Below are 6,759 nucleotides of genomic sequence, written 5' to 3'. Positions count from 1 at the left end.
ACCACAAACACGTGGACAGGTGAATGTGGCCAGAGACGGTACGGAGCCAGTCCACAACTTTTTTTGCTGAGAGTTGTATTTAGCTCGGTGAAAAGACTGGCATAGAGGGGAACATCATACTGTGTGTGGGGGAATGTACTGTGGGGGCATCATACTGTGTGGGGGGAATGTACTGTGGGGACATCATACTGTGTGTGTGGGGGAATGTACTGTGGGGACACCATACTGTGTGTGGGGGGGAAATGTACTGTGGGGACATCATACTGTGTGGGGGGAATGTACTGTGGGGGCATCATACTGTGTGTGAAGGAATGTACTGTGGGGGCATCATACTGTGTGTGGGGGAATTATACAGTGTGTTGGGGGAATGTACTGTGGGGGCATCATACTGTGTATGTGTGGGAATGTACTGTGGGGGCATCATACTGTGTGTGGGGAGGAATGTACTGTGGGGAATCATACTGTCTGTGGGGGGAATGTACTGTGGGGACATCATACTGTGTGTGGGGGAATGTACTGTGGGGACATCATATTGTGTGTGGGGGGAATGTACTGTGGGGGTATCATACTGTGTGTGGGGGAATGTACTGTGGGGACATCATACTGTGTGTGGGGGAAATGTACTGTGGGAGCATCATACTGTGTGTGGGGGGGAATGTACTGTGGGGACATCATACTGTGTGTGGAGAATGTCCTGTGGGGACATCATACTTTGTGTGGGGGGATGTACTGTTTGGACATCATACTGAGTGTGGGGGAATTTACTGTGGGTTCATCATACTGTGTGTGAGAATTTACTGTGGGGACATCATGCTGTGTAGGGGCATTATAATGTGTGTGAGGGGGAATATACTGTGGGGGCATCATACTGAGTGTGTGGGGGGAATGTACTGTGGGGACATCATACTGTGTGTGGAGGAATCTATTGTGGGGACATCATAATTTATGGGGAGGAATGTACTGTGGGGGCATCATACTGTGTGTGTGAGGGAATGTACTGTGGGGGCATCATACTGTGTGTGGGGAGGAATGTACTGTGGGGCCATCATACTGTGTGTGGGGGGATTTACTCTGGGGGCATCATACTGTGTGTGTGAGGGAATGTACTGTGGGGGCATCATACTGTGTGTGTGAGGGAATGTACTGTGGGGGCATCATACTGTGTGTGGGGAGGAATGTACTGTGGGGCCATCATACTGTGTGTGGGGGGGGGGATGTACTGTGAGGACATCATACTGTGTGTGGGGGGGAATGTACTGTGGGGACATCATACTGTGTGTGGTGGAATGTACTGTGGAGACATCATACTTTGTCGGGGGAATGTACTGTGGGGGCATCATAATGTGTGTGTGAAGAGCTGTTTATCATCGTACAATGATTGAATAACGGGAGCAGATGATTTATAAAAAGCACTGAATTATATGGTGTGGATTTGCTGCTACTGTGTCACCCCAGGCCTGGATGCCACAAACTTGTAAGGCTGTGTCTGAGAGCAGGAGGGAGGTACTCTGGTCATGGACCATTAGCATGCAGCACCTCCTGTCCCAGGCCAGTAGGGGGAGCAGGCTGCCCCTATAAAAGCTGGTACTGAGGGCAGGGTTAGGGAGACCAGGACCCACTTCTGAAGCATCCAGAAGGGTTCCCAGAAGAGAGGGACAGGTCAGCGGCAGCTGAGGAGTCCAGGAGGCTAAGGAGGAACAGCAAGCCAGGGACAGAGGCGACGAGAGCTGGTCCTGGCTGAGAGAGAACAACATACCGGACACTGGGATCCGAGGCTGTCAGAATTGCAAGTCCTGCAGCAGATCATCTACTTGCGAGGGATTTTAGGTCCCTTGGCCTAAGAAGCCTGGAAGCTCCGCCACACAGAGGGACCGGTACAGCACAGACAAGCTATAGGTACCTAGGGCCCGAGTCGCAAGCCATACAGGCGTAGTACACGGCCAGCTCAGGGACGTGGGCTATCATACCACTAAAGGGGGAGATAGTCAGCAAGGGCAGAGAGAGAACGGTAGGCCTACCCACTCACCCTGACCAGTGGAGCTCGCCCGAATGCCCTCAGACACCCAGGTCCATTCCTCCCTGTACTCCTGGTGGGTCTGTGATAAGATCTGCAGTAAAAGACCCTGGACTGCATTATTGGACTCTGTGTGATTACTGCTGCGCCTGCACCATCACCCCCAGCATCCTATTACACTGCCCTGAGGCTACACTCCTCCCATGGGGAGTTGTACTATTCCCTGCTGCACCCCCAACACCAGCCTCAGCGGTCTGCCCCGCAGCGGCGGTCCTCCCTGACCGCAATCCACAGGTGGCGTAGTCGGACTTTCAAAACCTACAAATACACTGCCACAGCATTTGGTCTGACCACCCTGACCCACGGGACCGGGTCGCCACTACTACTCCCAGCATTGCCCTGTTGTCCGGTTCCGAGAGCCCCACAGCCCAGGGGGCGAGTCACTACAAGTAAGGATAGACGATACAATAAGCTCTATCGTAACATGTAGCAGCGAGTCAGCGGAATGTATCAATTCTAATATTGAGCAGAATTGATTTCAGCCTGTTGATTTTTCCCTCCAGAACAGTGGAGGGCTCCTCGGGAAAATAAATTGGCCATCCCTGGTATAACGTAATACTAAAATCTCACAATTTATGAGAGAAAACTGTATTTTATAACGATGCTTCCGTACATAAATCGAGAGAACTTCTTTTCATCAGACGACCCCTTTATCACCTATCCAAGGTGATCGGTGGTGTCCAACAGCTTAGAGCGGCACTGATGGGCAGAATGCGGCACTTTTATCACTTTTGGAATTGGGCAGCGGTGCACATGCTCAGTCTGACCTCCATTCTTGCCCTTTGGGGCTGCAGAGCGCTCTGCTTTTTCCAACAGCTCCATTGAGAATGAATGGATCAGTGGTCGGGCATCCAACCAGACGCTCCATTTTGTAACAGGGATAGAAATAGATGAGAAGATGCACTTAACTGTTTGGCCGCAGCAAGAGTGCATCGAGTGCCTGTGCTTGGTTTGAACAGTCATTCTGTGCTGACAGAGTCCCTTTAAGGCCTCAAACCTATTAGATAATTGTCAGCCCTACATTGTTTCTGGGCAGACAGTTACACAAGATTATGTCCCATTTCATGAAGATTGGCCTTTTACACGCCTGTTTTAGTGAAGGATTAGCTGGAAAAACCTGCGGCGCTGTTAAGCCTCTCCCCAAGAAGCTCCGCAAGGCTTCAAAATTTTGCCGGTGCTGGTCAAGACTGGTGGACACATGGGAAAAGTCAAATTTTGGCAAAGTTGAACAATCTGCATTGTGTGTAATATTTTATGATACAATAAATGATTAGAAAAATGCAAGTTTTATTAATGAGAAAAAAACTGAACTTTGCAGAATTTGTTGGCGACATAGAAATATGTAAAAAATATAAAAGTGTAAAATTTTTTTTACAATTTTTGATGCTTACATTAAAAACTTGAGCAATTCCCCCAAAAATCATTAGAGCCATGAAATCAATACATATACAGATGAAACCAGAAGTTTCCATCCACTATATAAAGAGACACATCTGCATGTTTTTATCAATATCTGACATGAAATCAGAATAAATCTTTCCCGTTTTAGGTCAATTAGAATTACCATCATTTTTTATATTTTCCAAATGCCAGAATAATGAGAGAGAGAGAATGTTTTAAGGCATTTTTATTACTTACTGCAAAGTCTTAACATTATTGTAATCCCCAATCAGTCTGCATATTTGTTCACTACACAATAGAATCCCATAATTTCTGCCTATTCACATCTTAGTATTATGTATGATCAGGTTAGAGTGTATGGCTGCTGAGCGCTAGCATTTATGGGCGCCTCCCCCTGACCTTGGCTGTTTCTGGCTCTTAGACCCTGCTGGCACGCACTGCCGTCATGTCCGTGACTGCACTGCCGGCTTGCGGGTCAAATGCCAGAAGCCGCAGAGTCACATGTATTGGGGCGGGCACAGAATGTCTCACGCCGTATACCAGCCAGAACACATACCGGAAAGTCAGGTGACACACTTTTTCTCTCCGGCTCGGTTCATGATTGGATTAGGCTCCCTATATAACATCTGGCGTTCCCCTCCCTGGCACGACCCCTGAGGAAGTGTTGATGAAACGCGCGTCGGGGTGGAGGGACGCGTGCTTACCCTGCCTAGAAGCTGCCATTCTAACCAGGTATTTCTTTCTCATGATGTGTTGAGCTGTTTTGTCTATTTGTGGACAGTGCCACTATTACACTATAGTTATTCTATGGGACCGTACCCAGCCTCTTTTATGTACCCAGTCTCCCCTGATAGATATACTAACATTATTAACTGCTATATGCATTAGTTTCTTTGAGGCTGGAAACAATACGTTATATTTATCTAAGCACTTTGCACTTTTTTTCTGGACAGTCGACTCTATATCATCATATGCACTGCCGCTTTACATTTTATAGGCGTATCTCAAACTCATCAGTGATAGTCTAGTGACCGTTATAATAGCATATGTATTTCTTTCTTTCTGTTTTTGCCACATGAGCGGTTATTCAGGTTGAAATGTTTTGCAATGCATTTGTATAGTCGCATTATTTCAGTAATGGGGTAATATATGGTTATTACTCTTGCTGCGCAGATATAGAATCATAGAATCATAGAATGGTAGAGTTGGAAGGGACCTCCTGGGTCATCTTTTTCAACCCCCTGCTCAAAGCAGGATTCACTAGATCATCTCAGATGTCTGTCCAGCCTCTGTTTGAAGACGTCCATTGAAGGGGAACTCACCACCTCTCGTGGCAGCCTGTTCCACTCATTAATCACCCTAACTGTCAAAAAGTTTTTTCTAATATCTAATCTGTGTCTCCTCCCATTTAGTTTCATCCCATTGCTTCTAGTCTTTCCTTGTGCAAATGAGAATAAAGATGATCCTTCTACAATGTGACAGCCCTTGACATATTTGTAGACAGCTATTAAGTCTCCTCTCAGTCTTCTTTTTTTGCTAGCTAAACATTCCCAAATCCTGCAACCGTTCCTCATAGGACATGGTTTGCAGACCAGTCACCATTCTGGTCGCTCTTCTCTGAACTTGCTCCAGTTTGTCTATGTCTTTTTTAAAATGTGGTGCCCAAAACTGTACACAGTATTCCAGATGAGGTCTGACCAAAGAGGAGTAAAGACCGATAATGACTTCACGTGATCTAGACTGTATGCTTCTGTTAATACATCCCAGAATTGTATTTGCCTTTTTTGCTGCTGCATCACACTGTTGACTCATGTTCAGTCTATGATCTATTAGTATACCTAAGTCTTTTTCACATGTACTGTTGCTTAGCTCTATTCCTCCCATTCTGTATATGCTTTTTTCATTTTTATTGCCCAGATGTAGTACTTTGCATTTTTCCCTGTTAAAAACCATTCTGTTGGTTGCTGCCCACTGCTCCAGTTTATTTAAGTCTTTTTGAATCCTCTCTCTCTCTTCTCTAGTATTAGCTATCCCTCCTAGCTTTGTGTCATCAGCAAATTTAATCAGTTTACCCTCAATTCCTTCAGGAATAGGGTACAGCATTTGTTTGTCCCTCACATTTGAGGCTCCTGGTATTTTAATTATTGTTATTTTATGTTCTAATAAAATTATATTGTTAATATTATTTGAAGTGTTCATGTTTTTGTTTATCCTACCAGGGTTCTGGTTATAGCAGAATCAATTTTTGATATATATAAAGTCAAAAGTTTACATACATTTCATTAGTATTTGGTACCATCACCCTTAAACTGAATGACTTGGGTCAAACTTTTGGGATATCCTTCCACAAGCTTCTCACAATAGTTGGTCGGAATTTGGACCCATTCCTCCTGGCAAAACTGGTGTAACAGATCCAGGTTTGTAGGTCGCCTTGCTCGCAGCAAGAGTGCCCATAAATTTTCAATAGGATTGCAATCAGAGCTTTGTGATGGCCACGCCAAAACATTGACTTTGTTATTCTTAAGCCACTTTGTTCCCATTTTGTCAATATGTGACACCCCAGGGGTCTGGTTGCCACAGTGACAGAGATATTACGTCTGAGAGCAGGTGGGAGGTCTCTTGGTCAGGAATCCTATGCATGCCACACCTCCTGCCCAGTCCTGGGAGGGGAAGGACTTCCCCTATATAAACCTGGGGCTGAGGCAGGGTTGGGGAGTTCAGAGGGAGAGTTCAGCCAGGAGGGCTGACAGGGAGCTGTGGCTCCGGCTGGGCCCAGCTCCTGGGCCATGCCAGAAGTAGAGACAGAGAAGAGAAGCAGCTATGGGAAGAAACAACAGGAGCTCTGTGGGAGCAGTGTTACAAGGAGTCAGGGGCTGGCAGCTGCAGAGCTCGCCCTGACTGAGAAGATTTCTTACCGGACCCGGAGTCCGAGGCTGTGGGGACTAACTCCTACCCAGCAGCAGAATCCGTCAGGCAGGGGATTTCAGGTCCTCTGGCCAAGAAACCCGAAGGCACGGTCACACGCATGGGACCAGCACCGCCGTCGTGGAGCGGAAGCTACTAGAAGGCCCCGAGTCACCGGCCATACGGGTGAGCACCACACGGTACACTCAGGGACGTGGGCTACTTATACCCGCCTCTAGCAAGGTAGCCAGAAGAGTACAGTTAGTTTGGGAGGCCTACAACTCCGCCTGGTCAGGGGAGATCCCATCTGCTCAAGGACTGACCAGGCCCCAATCGCTAGCCAGTACTCCGGGAGGGTCTATCTTTGTCTCCAGTAAAGA

This window comes from Phyllobates terribilis, unplaced genomic scaffold (assembly GCF_046119375.1).
Source record: "Phyllobates terribilis strain yellow unplaced genomic scaffold, ASM4611937v1 Scaffold_19__1_contigs__length_20705806, whole genome shotgun sequence".
In the NCBI taxonomy this organism is placed as follows: domain Eukaryota; kingdom Metazoa; phylum Chordata; class Amphibia; order Anura; family Dendrobatidae; genus Phyllobates; species Phyllobates terribilis.
This window is presented reverse-complemented; position numbering follows the sequence as displayed.